This window comes from Salvelinus sp. IW2-2015, linkage group LG15 (genome assembly GCF_002910315.2).
Source record: "Salvelinus sp. IW2-2015 linkage group LG15, ASM291031v2, whole genome shotgun sequence".
Taxonomy (NCBI): domain Eukaryota; kingdom Metazoa; phylum Chordata; class Actinopteri; order Salmoniformes; family Salmonidae; genus Salvelinus; species Salvelinus sp. IW2-2015.
This window is the reverse complement of record NC_036855.1, coordinates 12,925,189-12,942,696: the sequence shown is the minus strand read 5'-3', so window position 1 is coordinate 12,942,696 and position 17,508 is coordinate 12,925,189.

Below are 17,508 nucleotides of genomic sequence, written 5' to 3'. Positions count from 1 at the left end.
CACACACACACACCACACAACACACACACACACCACCACACACACACACACAACACACACACACACACACACACACACACACTTTTCCTTAAGAAGCCATGAGAAGGGAGTTACAGACCAATTAGCTCATACGAGGAGAGCTGTTGCTCATTTCTCAGCATTCATTACTCAATACAATACATCAATACAACGGCAGAGAATCAATGCAATCAGAGCAGACAGCCCCAGTGGTCAGGAAGAGAGAGAGAGGACTGGTAATCAGGATGGGAACAGACACCTACCTAACACAAGACACACACTAACGTGCACATACACAAACAAGCAAGTGCACTGTATGCAACAAATACACACACACACACACACTCATAAAGACCAGGATATTGGAAGCAGCTTTAGAGAATGATCAAGTGGTGACATCTATAAAAGGATGGATCTGTGAACATCTGAGGCAGCTGCATCTTAATTGGATTGCCTCCCTTATTAAAATGCTAGTAGGGTGGGCTGTCTCTCTTTTTTCCCTTTCTGTCTGTCGCTCTGGTCTGCTCTCTCTCTCTCTCTCTCTTCTCTCTTCTCTCTCTCTCTCTCTCTCTCTCTCTCTCTCTCTCTCTCTCTCTCTCTCTCTCTCTCTCTCTCTCTCTCTCTCTCTCTCTCTCTCTTCTCTCTCTCTCTCTCTCTCTCTCTCTCTCTCTCTCTCTCTCTCTCTCTCTCTCTCTCTCTCTCTCTCTCTCTCTCTCTCTCTCTCTCTCGTCACACACACTCTCACAAACTCTGTCTCACACCAGGCTGTCTCACACCAGGCTGTCTCACACCAGGCTGTATCACTGTCATTGCTGTGTGTTCAGTAGTTGAAGCCCTGATTCCATCCTGGTAGCTGATGTTGTCTTTGGGTTCACTCAGCTGCCAAGCCACAACAATGCTGGATAGACTAAATCCCTATCGACTCAGTATATGACACTGAGCTTTAGAGAGCTGCATTGCTACACTGTATCCAGCCAATGTTAGATTGGCAAGTCTATTCGAGGGGAGGCAGAGGGGAAGGGAGAGGGGCAGCAGGGATAGACGAGGGGAACAGAGGATGAAGGGAGGGTAGGGGTCAGGTAATGCAGCTGGTGGTAATTTTCTGTCAAGCTGCCTGGCGCCACACAAATTGGGAGTGGCACAAACCCTGTTAGCCACCTGCTCTCTAACTACAGTGACAGACCGATGGAGAGGTTTCTATAGCAATCACACCTTCATTTAGGCTTCAGATACTCAATCAACTGACCCTACTATCAATCTCATCCAATCAAAACACTCAGAAATGGGGATTGTTTTCTTTCATATGAGAGATTGATACTGCTTTTAACAAGTAGCAACGATATGTCCAGTATATATGGTACCAGTCAAAAGTTTGGACACACCTACTCGTTCATGGGTTTTTCTTTATTTTTACTATTTTCTACATTGTAGAATAATAGTGAAGACATCAAAACTATGAAATAACACAAATGGAACCATGTAGTAACCAAAAAAGTGTTAAACAAATCCAAATATATTTGAGATTTGAGATTCTTCAAAGTAGCCAACCTTTGCCTTGATGACAGCTTTGCACACTCTTGGCATTCTCCCAACCAGCTTTACGAGGTAGTCACCTGGAATGCATTTCAATTAACAGGTGTGCCTTGTTAAAAGTTAATTTGTGGAATTTCTTTCCTTAATGCGTTTGAGCCAATCAGTTGTGTTGTGACAAGGTAGGGTTGGTATACAGAAGATAGCCCTATTTGGTAAAAGACCAAGTCCATATTATGGCAAGAACAGCTCAAATAATCAAAGAGAAACGACAGTCCATCATTACTTTAAGACATGAAGGTCAGTCAATCTGGAAAATGTCAGGAACTTTGAAAGTTTCTTCAAGTGYAGTCGCAAAAACCATCAGGTGCTATCATGAAACTGGCTCTCATGAGGTCCGCCACAGGAAAGGAAGACCCAGAGTTACGTACGTCTGCTGCAGAGGATAAGTTCCTTAGAGTTAACTGCATCTCAGATTGTCAAAAAAAATTTGGCCTGCAGAGTTCAGGTAACAGACACATCTCAACATCAACTGTTCAGAGGAGACTGAGGGAAGAAACCACTACTAAAGGACACCAATAATAAGAAGAGACTTGCTTGGGCCATTAAACACAAGAAATTGCCATTAGACCAGTGGACATCTGTCATTTGGTCTGATGAGTAAAATGTCAGATTTTTGGTTCCAACTGCTGTGTCTTTGTGAGATGCAGGGTAGGTGAACAGATCTCTGCATGTGTGGTTCCCACCGTGAAGCATGGAGGAGGAGGCACACTAACCAGCCATGGCTACCACAGCATTCCGCAGCGATTTGCCATCCCATCTGGTTTGCACTTAGTGGGACTATCATTTGTTTTTCAACCGGACAATGACCCAAAACACACCTCCAGGCTGTGTAAGGGTTATTTGACCAAGGAGAGTGATGGAGTGCTGCATCAGATGATGGCCTCCACAATCACCCGACATCAACCCAATTGAGATGGTTTGGGATGAGTTGGACCGCAGAGTGAAGGAAAAGCAGCCAACAAGTGCTCAGTATTTTTGGGAACTCCTTCAAGACTGTTGGAAAAGCTTTCCAGGTGAAACTGGTTGAGAGAATGCCAAGCGTGTGCAAAGCTGTCATCAAGGCAAAGGGTGGCTACTTTGAAGAATCTCAAATATAAAATATATTTTGATTTGCTTAATACTTGTTTGTGTAACGATCGTCGTCCTCGTGTGATGAGGAATATGAAAGATCGGACCAAACTGCAGCGTGGTAMGTGTCCATGTTAAATTCATTAAAATGAACACTGACTAAAAAATAACAAAAGTGAAACAACAAAAATCGAAACAGTCCTATCAGGTGTCACAACACAAAACAGGAAACAACTACCCACAAACACAGGTGGGAACAGGCTACCTAAGTATGGTTCTCAATCAGAGACAACGATAGACAGCTGCCTCTGATTGGGAACCATACCAGGCCAAACACACAGAAATACAAAACATAGAACAAAACATAGAATGCCCACCCCAACTCACGCCCTGACCAAAACAAAATAGAGACATAAAAAAGGAACTAAGGTCAGGACGTGACAGTTTGCTTACTACATGATTCCATTTGTGTCATTTCATAGTTTTGATGTCTTCACTATTATTCTACAATGTAGAAAATAGTACAAATAAAGAACCCTTGAATGAGTAGGTGTGTACAAACTTTTGACTGGTACTGTATACATATTATTCTCATATTTTTTCCCCTTTAAATTTTGTATTTTTAATTCACTCCAGATACAAACGTATACATAGGAACAACAACTTACAGACACACAAACAATGACTACATCTCATCTGCCCAGACCCACATGCTCACACCCCCATCCCTAGTTCCTGCATTATTGTTGGCCAGGTGGCTTTAAATTGTATCAATTAGTTTTTCTCATCACCCATGCTATTTCAATATTTCAATAATAAATCATTATTTTTATATTGTGTCAATGTTGGTGGATTGGTTGATTTCCATGTTTTTAGTATATGTTTTTTTCAAGATAAGTGATGAGAAGAGAATCATCCAGCCCATTGGTATCTCACTATACCCATCTATGTCATGTCTTGAAATATGCAGACASACGGATTAAAAGTAAGTTTACATTGTTACATTACATTATTTGTCACATGCGCAAAATAGAAAATGTGTAGACCTTACAGGGAAATGCTTACTTACAAGCCCTTAGCCAACAATGCAGTTTTAAGAAAATACCTAAAAGAAAGTAAGAGATAAGAATAACAAATAATTACAGAGCAGCAGTAAATAACAATAGCGGGGCTATATACAGGGGGTACCGGTACAGAGTCAATGTGCGGGGGCACTGGTGTCGAGGTAATTGAGGTAGTATGTACATGTAAGTATAGTTATTAAAKTGACTATGCTTAGATAATAACAGATATGCATAGATCATTCCTGCCCACAATTTACGAACATTATAGCATTCCCAGAAAGCATGGATTATTGAGACATTATTAGTTTTACACTTGTTACATGACTCTGCCGTTGTGCAGTAAAATTTGTGAATTTTTTCTATTGTATAATACATTCTAAATACTCTGCAAAAAAAGAAGCGTCCCTTTTTCAGGACCCTGTCTTTCAAAGATCATTTGTAAAAATCCAAATAACTTCATAGATCTTCATTGTAAAAGGTTTAAACACTGTTTCCCATGCTAGTTCAATGAACCATAAACAATTAATGAACACGCACCTGTGGAATGGTCGTTAAGACACTAACAGCTTACAGACGGTTGCCAATTTAGGTCACAGTTATGAAAACTTAGGACACTAAAAGGCCTTTGTACTGACTCTGAAAAGCACCTTAAAGAAAGATGCCCAGGTCCCTGCTCATCTGTGTGAATGTGCCTTAGGCATGCTGCAAGGAGGCATGAGGACTGCAGATGTGGCCAGGTCAATAAATTGCAAGGTCCGTACTGTGACACGCCTAAGACAGTGCTACAGGGAGATAGGACGGACAGCTGATCGTCCTCGCAGTGGCAGACCATGTGTAACAACAACTGCATAGGATCGGTACATCCGAACATCACATCTGAGGGACAGGTACGGGATGGTAACAACAACTACCCGAGTTATACCAGGAACGCACAATCCCTCCATCAGTGCTCAGACTGTCCGCAATAGCCTGAGAGAGGCTGGACTGGGGGCTTGTAGGCCTGTTGTAAGGCAGGTCTTCACCAGACATCACCGGCTACAACGTCGCCTATGGGCACAAACCCACCGTCGCTGGACCAGACGGGACTGGCAAAAATTGCTCTTTACTGACGAGTCGTGGTTTTGTCTCACCAGGGGTGATGGTCGGATTCGCGTTTATTGTCGAAGGAATGAGCGATACACCGAGGCCTGTACTCTGGAGCGGGATCGATTTGGAGGTGGAGGGTCCGTCATGGTCTGGGGCGGTGTGTCACAGCATCATCGGACTGAGCTTGTTGTCATTGCAGGMAATCTCAACGCTGGGCGTTACAGGGAAGACATTCTCCTCCCTCCTGTGGTACCCTTCCTGCAGGCTCATCCTGACATGACCCTCCAGCATGACAATGCCACCAGCCATACTGCTCATTCTGTGCGTGATTTCCTTCAAGACAGGCAGTGTTCTGCCGTGGCCAGCGAAGAGCCCAGATCTCAATCCCATTGTTGGATCGGAGGGTGAGGGCTAGGCCCATTCCCCTCAGAAATGTCCGGGAACTTGCARGTGCCTTGGTGGAAGAGTGGGGTAACATCTCACAGCAAGAACTGGCACATCTGGTGCAGTCCATGAGGAGGAGATGCACTGCAGTACTTAACATGCAGCTGGTGGCCACACCAGATACTGACTGTTACTTTTGATTTTGACCCGCCCTTTGTTCAGGGACACATTATTCCATTTCTGTTAGTCACATGTCTGTGGAACTTGTTCAGTTTACGTCTCAGTTGTTGAATCTTATGTTCATACAAATGTTTACACATGTTAAGTTTGCTGAAAATAAACGCAGTTGACAGTGAGAAGACGTTTATTTTTTTGCTGAGGTTATTAGTTTACACTGGATTAAGCGTACATTTTCATTAACTGTAATTTCATTAGTTATGCTCCAACTTTCCCTCCATCTTGTGCCAAGAACAGTTATTTTTAAGTCTTGGTGATGCTAAATGGCTGAGAGCGTGGTAGAAACGTATTTTGTTGAAACTAGAATTAAAGAGGGGGTGGCAGAATATCACTTTGGGGGGACCTAAATTGTATTCCATCAGCGTTCTCTCCTCTCTCTCTCTCTCTCTCTCTCTCTCTCTCTCTCTCTCTCTCTCTCTCTCTCTCTCTCTCTCTCTCTCTCTCTCTCTCCCACCTCCTTGTATTGACACTTGTTCAGCAGCAGATCCTCCTCTACCTGTCAGAAGGTCTATTTATAGAACTTCATTTGGCTGTGTCGTGTGCCGTGTTTGCCCTGTTTTTTGCAGTGTTGCGTTGTTTACAATGTGTGTGTGTGTGTTGCGTTGTTTACAATGTGTGTGTGTTTGCAGTGTTGCGTTGTTTACAATGTGTGTGTGTTTGCAGTGTTGCGTTGTTTACAATGTGTGTGTGTTTGCAGTGTTGCGTTGTTTACAATGTGTGTGTGTTTGCAGTGTGAGCGGTGGCTCTGATAGCTCTGATAACAGTGCAGTAGTATCTAACAATTCACAGCAATACACAAATGTAAAAGTAAAAGAATGGATTTAAGAAATATATTAGAACGAGCAATGTCGGAGTGGCATGGACTAAAATACAGTAGAATAGTATACAGTATATACATATGAGATGAGTAAAGCAGTATGTAAACATTATTAAAGTGACTAGTCTTCCATTATTAAAGAGGCCAGTGATTCCATGTCTATGTATATAGGGCAGCAGCCTCTAAGGTGCAGGGTTGAGTAGCCGGGTGGTAGCCGGCTCATGATGGCTATTTAACAGTCTGATGGCCTTGAGATATAAGCTGTTTTTCAGTCTCTCGGTCCCAGCTTTGATGCACCTGTACTGACCTCGCCTTCTGAATGATAGCGGGGTGAACAGGCCGTGGCTCGGGTGGTTGATATCCTTGTTGATCTTTTTGGCCTTCCTGTGACAGCGGGTGCTGTAGGTTTCCTGGATGGCAGGCAGTGTGCCCCGGTGATTCGTTGGGCAGACTGCACCACCCTCTCAAGAGCCCTGCAGTTGCGGGTGGTGCAGTCGCCGTACCAGGTGGTGTTACAACCCGACAGGATGCTCTCAATTGTGCATCTGTTTGATGGTCTTAGGGTTCAACCCGAATTTCTTCAGCCTCCTGAGGTTGAATAGGCATTGTTGCACCTTCTTCACCACACTGTCTGTGTGGGTGGAACAGTTCAGATTGTCAGTGAAACTGATATCAAATTTTGATTGATTTCCTCAATCAGCATTTGGAATTGAGATAGAATGTAGTACCACAACCTTGATAATGGGTCTGAGCTGTGTGTATAATACATATCCTGAACCATTTAACGTTCACTATGTAATCTGTAGACCAATGTATATAATTATTCTAACAAATACAGTTGTTCTTGCCATGACTGTCAATATTGTTATATATACATATGGTTTTGTATTTATGACACACAATGCAATATGGAGGATGTGGGCTAGTGATGCGCTGGTCAGCTGTTTGTTCACCTGCACCAGTCCACAACTGCTAATAAGCCATCTGTAACCGCCCGACTGTATGTGATGATGTGAAAACCTGAGGTCAGCACCCGACCCCAACCTGCAAATAGGAAATGTGCTGTACAGTTAGAGATGGCAGAGGGATTTATTGACAGGCCTTTTAGATTGGCCTATGTTTCTGCTTATAATTTCCAACATTTTGGTAGGCTATTTGTTGGTCAATTTGTCTATAATTAAATAGCCTACATGCAGCTTCTCTTCTGTCATTAGTCTACTTGTTGCCCTAGTATACTAAATAAACCCTTGCTCACCAAAATAATGTCATAAATGGCTGGGTGGGTCACCATTGAGACCAGCGACTCATCTGCAAGGGAGCCATGTGAACATGAACAAACAATACATCATATCAATACAATACATACAACCAGATGAATCACAACAAACACAACTCTCACGTATCACCTCCCTTAAACTGGCCAATGGAGTCCACTGAGTCTAACTTCAAGGTGGCCTGAAGGTTCTTCCACGAGCTGGGGGCATTAAAACTAAAACATTTTCCCCCAGCTCAGTGGAGACCTGCAGAACCTCCAGAAGCAGCCAGTCCAGAGAGTGTGTCTGAAAATGGCTGAATCTCCAGTCAATACATGAGCTGAGTTAGTGGGGGAGTCGCTTCATTTGCAAAAAGTAGCTAATGCTGGGCCCTTCTGGTAGTCAGAGACTCCCAGCCAACTACACAAAATGCAGTGATGTGTACGAAAATTGTCCCTAGTAGTAAAACGCAGTGCTGAATGATAGACTGAATGTTACGGTTTTAAAGCAGAGGCTGTGGCTTGCGTGTAGATGATATCACCATAATCAAGTAATGGGAGGAGCGTTGCTTGAACAATCTTCCTTCTAGGGTGGCAGGTAGCCTGGCAGTTGAGAGCATTTGGTCACTGGTTCGATTCCCTGAGACGATTCTGCGCCGACTAAGTTAAACATCATTCGATGTGCCCTTGAGCAAGTCACTTAACCCTAATTGCTCTTTTCAGTTGCTCTGGAAAAGAGTGTCTGTAATTGTAAAATATACTTTCCAAAGTAAGGTAGAATTTATTTCTGGAACCTAATCTTAATTCTCACCTGTTTTGTCTGTTTTTCAATGTGTGTTTTAAAAGAGAGCTTATCGTCTATCCAAATACCCAAGTACTTATCATGTGGAACTTGCTGAATTTTGGCTCCCTTTAATGTGCAAATACTCAGGTCCTCAGGGTCAATATTACGAGACCTAGAGAACAACATACATTTGGTTTTATTAGCATTTAACACTAGTTTACAATCAGAAAGCAATTTTTGAATTGAGTCAAAACCATTTTGAAGGTAATGAATGACCTGCTGTACTGAGGGGGCACAGGAGTAAGTAACTGTATTATCTGTGTAGAGATGAATGTTACAGGTGTTAACAGGTAGACCAATATTATTTGTTTAAATAGTGAAGAGAACAGGGCCCAAATTCTACCCCTGTGGCACACCTTTCGTAATATTGCGGAAACTACATTTGATATCGTCAGTAAGCACACATTGTGTCATGCCGTTAGACAGTTCTTGAATGAATTGCAAGTTGCCTGATCTAGGCCTATTTCAGACCAACGTTTGAACAGGTAAGGAATGGTCAAACATATCAAATGCCTTCAATAGGTGAATAAATAAAGCAGCACAATGATTTTTATGGTCTAAACAATATAGGACATCATCTAAGACAAGTGTAGCCACTGAAACAGTGCTATGCCCAGGTCTAACACCAGATTTAATTGTCATTATATTCTTAATGAGCACCAAACAAGTTCTAAGCTGAGAGTTGGCCAGGGACTCTAAAACTTTGGCAAGGCAAGAACTTGGAAATTGGACGGTAGTTAGCGAAGTCAGAATGATCTCCCCCTTTGTGTTGGGGGAGGACTGAGGATAACCACAGAAACAATTGTCAAGTAAAAAATATAGCTTAGTGATTCTGCAGTAAGTGGAGCAGAAATCTGCAGCAAAAAGGGATCAAGTGTGTCATCCCCAGTTCATTTTTTTTTTTACCTTGATCTTCAATAAGGCACTTAGTACATCATGGACATGAAATGGTTGAAATGAAAATGAGGGAAGTGTAGCTAGGAATGTATCTTTCTCTGCAACCTGGCTTGAGGTCCATGAATGACTCCCTCTACTGGAATCAGTTTTCAGAATCTATTTTATCAAATAGGTGGCCCGCTGAGGCGAAGTGGTTATTAAAAGCACTACAAATGTCCATCTGTTATGGGACCAAAGCAGTGGCGGCCGGTGCCATTTAATTTGTGCTTCATGAGCATGGCCTTATTTCTATTACAGCATATTGGATGACTGTCATTCATATTCCATTCACCCAGCTCAATATAACATCAATAGGTTTAGGCTACTACATGATTCTCATATTTTCCCTGTACCCATCATGAGGTTGCTACAACCTAGCCTATGAATGAAAGTTTACAACGTGCTGTAGGTGCACAGGTTGAGAGAAGTTTGAGTAATCAAGGTGACAGAGAGTGACACATTCAATACCACCTTGCACACTCTTGCCTGCGTCTAGCTGATCTAGGGTGTAATCATTAGTCCTACAGTTACAAATGAGAGTTTCTATTGGACAAATTCAGGTATGTTTATCCCTGTTTCTTTCTTTTTGCTTCCGATTAATAAAAGTTTTTCAACAGAATCGGTGGAATGAATAGACCCCTGATGACACGCAAACACAGTTCACTTTCATAGCAGCCATATACAGTAAAAACGTCATGATCACTTTGCTCCTTGTACTGTATATATAATTCCTTCTCGCAACTATCTACGCGCTCTCCTCTTCTCATGTTTTCCCATCATTTGGGGACTTTAGTGCACAAAACATCAGCTGTCTGTGACAGGGCGAAAAACCTTTTCAAGCTGCTACACATAGCCTACATCATTGTCATACATAGCTACTAGAACTAACGCGTTAGTAAACCCACTACAAGCATGCAGTACAGTCAGAAAGCAGTTTAGCAGTTACACCGGCTGCATTCCCACAATTCTCAGATACACAGTTCAAAAAGTATGTTTATTTTGCTTTTGGAACCAGGGAGAGCCATTTCTCAAGCGTCAGAATAATTGCCAGTCAGACGTAGAATCAGTCAGCCTCATCCCAAGATACATTTCTCTCCTGAAGTTTCTCTGATAACTTTATCCCTTACCCTTAGATTCTTGAACAGAGCATGCTTATCTGAAATAGAGTTGAGCAAAGAAGTTAAACAATTTACAATATCTGACACAACCCCCAATTCACACAATACTAGATCAGACAAGAATTGTTGCTCATTGAAATTCCTATAATTTGTTTTTGGAATAATGCGAGTGCGAGATTTAGGTAGCTTTGCATAACTTATGCAGGCAACATGACAATGGTCACTGAACTCATTAGCAAAAATTCCATTGGTTGTATTTGTCAAAATAATATCTAAGAGAGGACATTTTTCATGGTGTTTATAGTTGGGGTGGGTTGGTTCAGTTATCAGCTGAGTTAGATTTTACTCAGTGCAGATGTCTTTCAGCCTATCAGAAGCTGGGATCAACAAATCCAGATTAAGATCATCCAAAACTAATAATTCAGATTTAGCTTTTATTTTTTATTTTATTTCACCTTTATTTAACCAGGTAGGCTAGTTGAGAACAAGTTCTTCATTTGCAACTGCGACCTGGCCAAGATAAGCATAGCAGTGTGAAGACAACACAGAGTTACACATGGAGTAAACAATAAACAAGTCAATAACATGGTAGAAAAAAAAGAGAATCTATATACAATGTGTGCAAAAGCATGAGGTAGGCAATAAACGAATAATTACAATTTAGCAGATTAACACTGGAGTGATAAATCATCAGATGATCATGTGCAAGAAGAGATACTGGTGTGCAAAGAAGCAGAAAAGTAAATAATAAAAGCAGTATGGGGGTGAGGTAGGTAAATTGGGTGGGTAGTTTACAGATGGACTATGTACAGCTGCAGCGATCGGTTAGCTGCTCGGATAGCAGATTTTTAAAGTTGTTGAGGAGATAAAAGTCTCCAACTTCAGAGATTTTTGCAATTCGTTCCAGTCGCAGGCAGCAGAGAACTGGAAGGAAAGGCGTCCAAATGAGGTTTTGGCTTTAGGGATGATCATGAGATACACCTGCTGGAGCGCGTTTGCTGCGGTGGGTGTAGCCATCGTGACCAGTGAACTGAGATAAGGCGGCACTTTACCTAGCATAGCCTTGTAGATGACCTGGAGCCAGTGGGTCTGACGACGAACATGTAGCGAGGGCCAGCCGACTAGGGCTACAGGTCGCAGTGGTGGGTCGTATAAGGTGCTTTAGTAACAAAACGAATGGCACTGTGATAAACTGCATCCAGTTTGCTGAGTAGAGTATTGGAAGCTATTTTGTAGATGACATCGCCGAAGTCGAGGATCGGTAGGATAGTCAGTTTTACTAGGGTAAGTTTGGCGGCGTGAGTGAAGGAGGCTTTGTTGCGGAATAGAAAGCCGATTCTTGATTTGATTTTGGATTGAGATGTTTGATAGAGTCTGGAAGGAGAGTTTGCAGTCTAGCCAGACACCTAGGTACTTATAGATGTCCACATATTCTAGGTCGGAACCGTCCAGGGGGTGATGCTAGTCGGGCGTGCGGGTGGCAGGCAGCGAACGGTTGAAAAGCATCATTTGGTTTTACTAGCGTTTAAGAGCAGTTGGAGGCACGGAAGGAGTGTTGTATGGCATTGAAGCTCGTTTGGAGGTTAGATAGCACAGTGTCCAAGGAAGGGCCGGAGTATATAGAATGGTGTCGTCTGCGTAGAGGTGGATCAGGGAATCGCCCGCAGCAAGAGCAACATCATGATGTATACAGAGAAAAGAGTCGGCCCGAGAATTGAACCTGTGGTACCCCCGATAGAGACTGCCAGAGGACCGGACAACATGCCCTCGATTTGACACACTGAACTCGTTCTGCAAAGTAGTTGGTGAACCAGGCAAGGCAGTCATTAGAAAAACCGAGGCTACTGAGTCTGCCGATAAGAATATGGTGATTGACAGAGTCGAAAGCCTTGGCCAGGTCGATGAAGACGGCTGCACAGTAATGTCTTTTATCGATGGCGGTTATGATATCGTTTAGTACCTTGAGCGTGGCTGAGGTGCACCGTGACCGGCTCGGAACCGGATTGCACAGCGGAGAGGTACGGTGGGATTCGAGATGGTCAGTGATCTGTTTGTGACTTGGCTTTTGAAGACCTTAGATAGGCAGGCAGGATGGATATGTCTGTAACAGTTTGGGTCCAGGGTGTCTCCCCCTTTGAAGAGGGGATGACCGCGGCAGCTTTCCAATCCTTGGGATCTCAGATGATACGAAGGAGAGGTTGAACAGGCTGGTAATAGGGGGTGCGACAATGGCGGCGGACAGTTTCAGAAATAGGGGTCTAGATTGTCAAGCCCAGCTGATTTGTATGGGTCCAGGTTTTCCAGCTCTTTCAGAACATCTGCTATCTGGATATGGGTAAAGGAGAAGCTGGGAGGCTTGGGCGAGTAGCAGCGGGGGGCGGGGCTGTTGGCCAAGGTTGGAGTCGCCAGGAGGAAGGCATGGCCAGCCATTGAGAAATGTTTGTTGAAGTTTTCGATTATCACGGACTTTCAGTGGTGACCGTGTTACCTAGCCTCAGTGCAGTGGGCAGCTGGAGGAGGTGTCTTGTTTTCCATGGACTTTACAGTATCCCAGAACTTTTTGGAGTTAGAGCTACAGGATGCAAATTTCTGCTTGAAAAAGCTGGCCTTTGCTTTCCTGACTGACTGCGTGTATTGGTTCCTGACTTCCCTGAACAGTTGCATATCGCGGGGGCTCTTCAATGCTATTGCAGTTCGCCACAGGATGTTTTTGTGCTGGTCGAGGCAGTCAGGTCTGGAGTGAACCAAGGGCTATATCTGTTCTTGGTTCTGCATTTTTTGAACGGAGCATGCTTGTCTAATATGGTGAGGAAGTAACTTTTAAAGAATGACCAGGCATCCTCAACTGACGGGATGAGGTCAATATCCTTCCAGGGTACCCGGGCCAGGTCGATTAGAAAGGCCTGCTCGCAGAAGTGTTTTAGGGAGCGTTTGACAGTGATGAGGGTGGTCGTTTGACCGCGGACCCTGGCGGATACAGGCAATGAGGCAGTGATCGCTGAGATTCTGATTGAAGACAGCAGAGGTGTATTTGGAGGGAGGTTGGTCAGGATAATGTCTATTAGGGTGCCCATGTTTACGGATTTAGGGTTGTACCTGGTGGGTTCCTTGATGATTTGTGTGAGATTGAGGGCATCAAGCTTGGATTGTAGGACTGCCGGGGTGTTAAGCATATCCCAGTTTAGGTCACCTAACAGAACAAACTCTGAAGCTAGATGGGGAGCGATCAATTCACAGATGGTGTCCAGGCACAGCTGGGAGCTGAGGGGGTCGAGGCAGGCGCAACAGTGAGAGACTTATTTCTGGAGAGATTAATTTTTAAATTAGAAGTTCGAACTGTTTGGGCATAGACCTGGAAAGTATGACAGAACTTTGCAGGCTATCTCTGCAGTAGATTGCAACTCCTCCCCCTTTGGCAGTCTATCTTGACGGAAAGTGTTATAGTTGGGTATGGAAATCCCAGAATTTTGGTGGCCTTCCTAAGCCAGGATTCGGACACGGCAAGGACATCAGGGTTGGCAGAGTGTGCTAAAGCGGTGAGTAAGGCAAACTTAGGGAGGAGGCTTCTGATGTTGACATGCATGAGGCCAAGGCTTTTTTCGATCACAGAAGTCAACAAATGAGGGTGACTGGGGACATGCAGGGCCTGGGTTTACCTCCACATCACCCGAGAACAGAGGAGTAGTAGGATGAGGGTGCGGCTAAAGGCTATCAAACTGGTCGCTAGAGCGTTGGGGACAAAGAATAAAAGGAGCAGATTTATGGCGTGGTAGAATAGATTCTGGGCATAATGTGCAGACAGGGTATGGTGGGGCACGGGTACAGCGGAGGCAAGCCAGGCACTGGGTGTGATAAGAGAGGTTGTATCTCTGGACAGCTGGTCTCAATGGGTGAGGTCACCGCATGTGTGGGGGTGGGACAAAGGAGGTATCAGAGGTACGGAGAGTGAACATCGGGTCCATTGCAAACCAAAACAATGATAATGATAACTAGCCTGAACAACAGTATGCAGGCATATTGATATTTGAGAGAGACATACAATAAGGCATAAAGTGATTGCTCTTGATTGGGAGAGCTAGCTAAAACAACAGGTAAGATAACAGCAGCAATAACAGGGTGCTAGTCTAACACAGCAACAACAGGTAAAAATGGCGACGACTAGGCAGAGAGGGGATTAACTACACACAGATCCTGAGTTAAAGCACAGAGCCGACAGATAAAACACAAATAAACAGAATGGAGTACCGTGAATTAATGGACAGTCAACATGCATCAGCTATGTAGCCAAGTGATCATATAGTGTCCAGGGGCAGCCGTAGATGGAGCAGGGAGGCCTCCACTAAGCTAGCACGCGGCGTTTAAAGTTAGTAGCCCGGGGGTGGTCTGCTCAGACGGAGGGGTCTGCTCAGACGTGGTCGTGTCGACAGAGAATCCAAGCCGGATGGCGATGGCGAAAGAGAGGTTGTGAATTGTAGAATTGTGTTTGCTAACTGGTGCTAGCTTCGTGGCAGTGGCGCTAGCTGCGCTAGCTGCAAGCTAGCTGTGAGGATCAGAAGTAGTGGCTCAGGTTACGGCAGGAATCCGGCGTTGTTGTCGAGAGAGCAGTCCGATGCTGGTAAATTGGTGAGTAATATCCAGGCTATAACAGGGCTGGTTCTGTGCAGAAGGTAAAAGCTGCTAGCAGCGGCAAAAAATGGCTAAATTAGCTTGAGCTGATTTAACCAGTTGTGATGGATTGGCAGGCTCTGTGTCGGCAAAAAAAGGTCCAGTCCAATTGGCAAAAGAGGTATTGTAGCCAAGAATTCGCTGGTAGACCTCTTCGGCTAGCCGGCAGATGGGCCTAGCTCGAGGCTAGCTCAAGGCTAACTGGTGCTTGCTTCGGGACAGAGGTGTTAGCCAGTAGTAGCCACTCGGTTGCAGCTAGCTAGCTGTGATGATACGGTGTAATTGTCCAGAGCTTGCGTCAGGAATCCGGTGATGTGGTAGAAAAAGCAGTCCTATATGCTCTGGGTTGATATCGCGCTTGCAGACTGGCAGGTATTGGCCCGAGCTGAATGCTGGCTGTGTCCGAGTTAAGGGTGACGACCGCAGCAATGGCTAACTGATACTAGCTAGTTATCTGGCTAGCTTCTGATTGGGGTTACGGTTCTAAAGTATAAAAAATAGCAGGTCCGTACCACATTGGGTGAGGCGGAATGTAGGAATGTATATTCAGTTCCTAGATGGAAAGTGAAATTAAAATATATACGAAATGTATACGAAAAATACGAGGACTATTTACACGGGACAAGACAAGACAAACACACGTCCGACTGCTACGCCATCTTGGATTCGCTTACTTAGATAGCAAGTCAGACAATTGGCTAAGAGCACATGTTGAGGCAGAGGGAGGGTGATAAATTCCCACTAGCGTAAGTTGGGCATTATTACTAAGGCCCAAATGTAGGACTAGACATTAAAATTGCTTAGGGGCAGAGGTAGTGAGAGATACACAAACATTTAAGTTGCTCTTGGGGACATTGCCACCTCTACCAACTCTGTCAGATCTAAAAACATTATAACTTTCACGACTTCTGCCGAAGTCGGTTCCTCTCCTTGTTCGGGCAGTGTTCGCCGGTCGACGTCAACGGTCTTCTAGCCATCGCCGATCCATTTTTCATGTTCCATTTGTTTGTCTTGTTTTCACACTCACCTGGTTTCAATTCCCTAAATTACATGTTGTATATTTTCCCTCTGTTTTCCCCCATGTCCTTGTCGGGAATTGTTYGTTGTATGTATTGGTGCCAAGTATGTTATGGTGTGCGATGGGTTTTTACCCACTTTCTTTATTTTCTATGTTGGTTTTCGGAGTTTGTAAGCATTTATTAAATAACTCTGTTTATACCAATTTTGTTCTCCTGCGCCTGACTTCCCTGCCACCAGCATGCACCCCATTACAATAACCAGCTAGACACATACAGTTGAAGTCGGAAGTTTACCTACACCTTAGCCAAATACATCTAAACTCAGTTTTTCACAATTTCTGACATTTAATCCTAGTAAAAATTCCCTGTCTTAGGTCAGTTAGGATCACCATTTTATTTTAAGAATGTGAAATGTCAGAATAATAGTAGAGAGAATGTCAGGACCCGGTGCGAGAAACAGTCACTAATAATCGTCAGAACCCAGAAGATGAGGCAGACACAGCAGTACTAGAGATGGTGGTTTAATTAAAGAACAAAATCTTCAGGCAAAGAAACTAAATCCACAATGTCCAAAAATAAAGCCAAGAGGCACAAAATGGAAATCCTCCAAAATACAAAAGAAACTCCACAAAGTGGTAAAAAACAGCAGGGAAAAACAAACCTCAAAAGACTACACAAATAATACACAAGAACTAAACCAGAGAACCTCTGGAAAATCCAACAAGAGAAATATCTATATAAAACAAGGCTKGGGCTGGGGCTGGGTGCTAACTTACAAACACTGAGCAAGGAACTGAGGAACACACAGGGTTTAAATACTAACAAGGGAATGACCTACAGGTGCAAACAATAATTAGAGCAAGAAAAACAAAAGGTACAAAAAAGGTGCAATGGGGACATCTAGTGACCAAAACCCGAACAGTCTTGGCCAAAACCTGACAGAGAATGATTTATTTGAGCTTTTATTTCTTTCATCACATTCCCCGTGGGTCAGAAGTTTATATACACTCAATGAGTATTTGGTAGCATTGCCTTTAAATTGTTTAACTTGGGTCAACTGTTTCGGGTAGCCTTCCGCAAGCTTCCCTTAATAAGTTGGGTGAATTTTGGCCCATTCCTCCTGACGGAGTTGGCCCACTCCAATACCTTGACTTTGTTGTCCTTAAGCCATTTTGCCATCTATTTTGCGAAGTACACCAGTCCCTCCTGCAGCAAAGCACCCCCACAACATGATGCTGCCACCCACGTGCTTCACGGTTGGGATTGTGTTCTTCGGCTTGCAAGCCTCCCCTTTTTCCACCAAACATAACAATGGTCATTATGGCCAAACAGTTCTATTTTTGTTTCATCAGACCAGAGGACATTTCTCCAAAAAGTACGATCTTTGTCCCCATGTGCAGTTGCAAA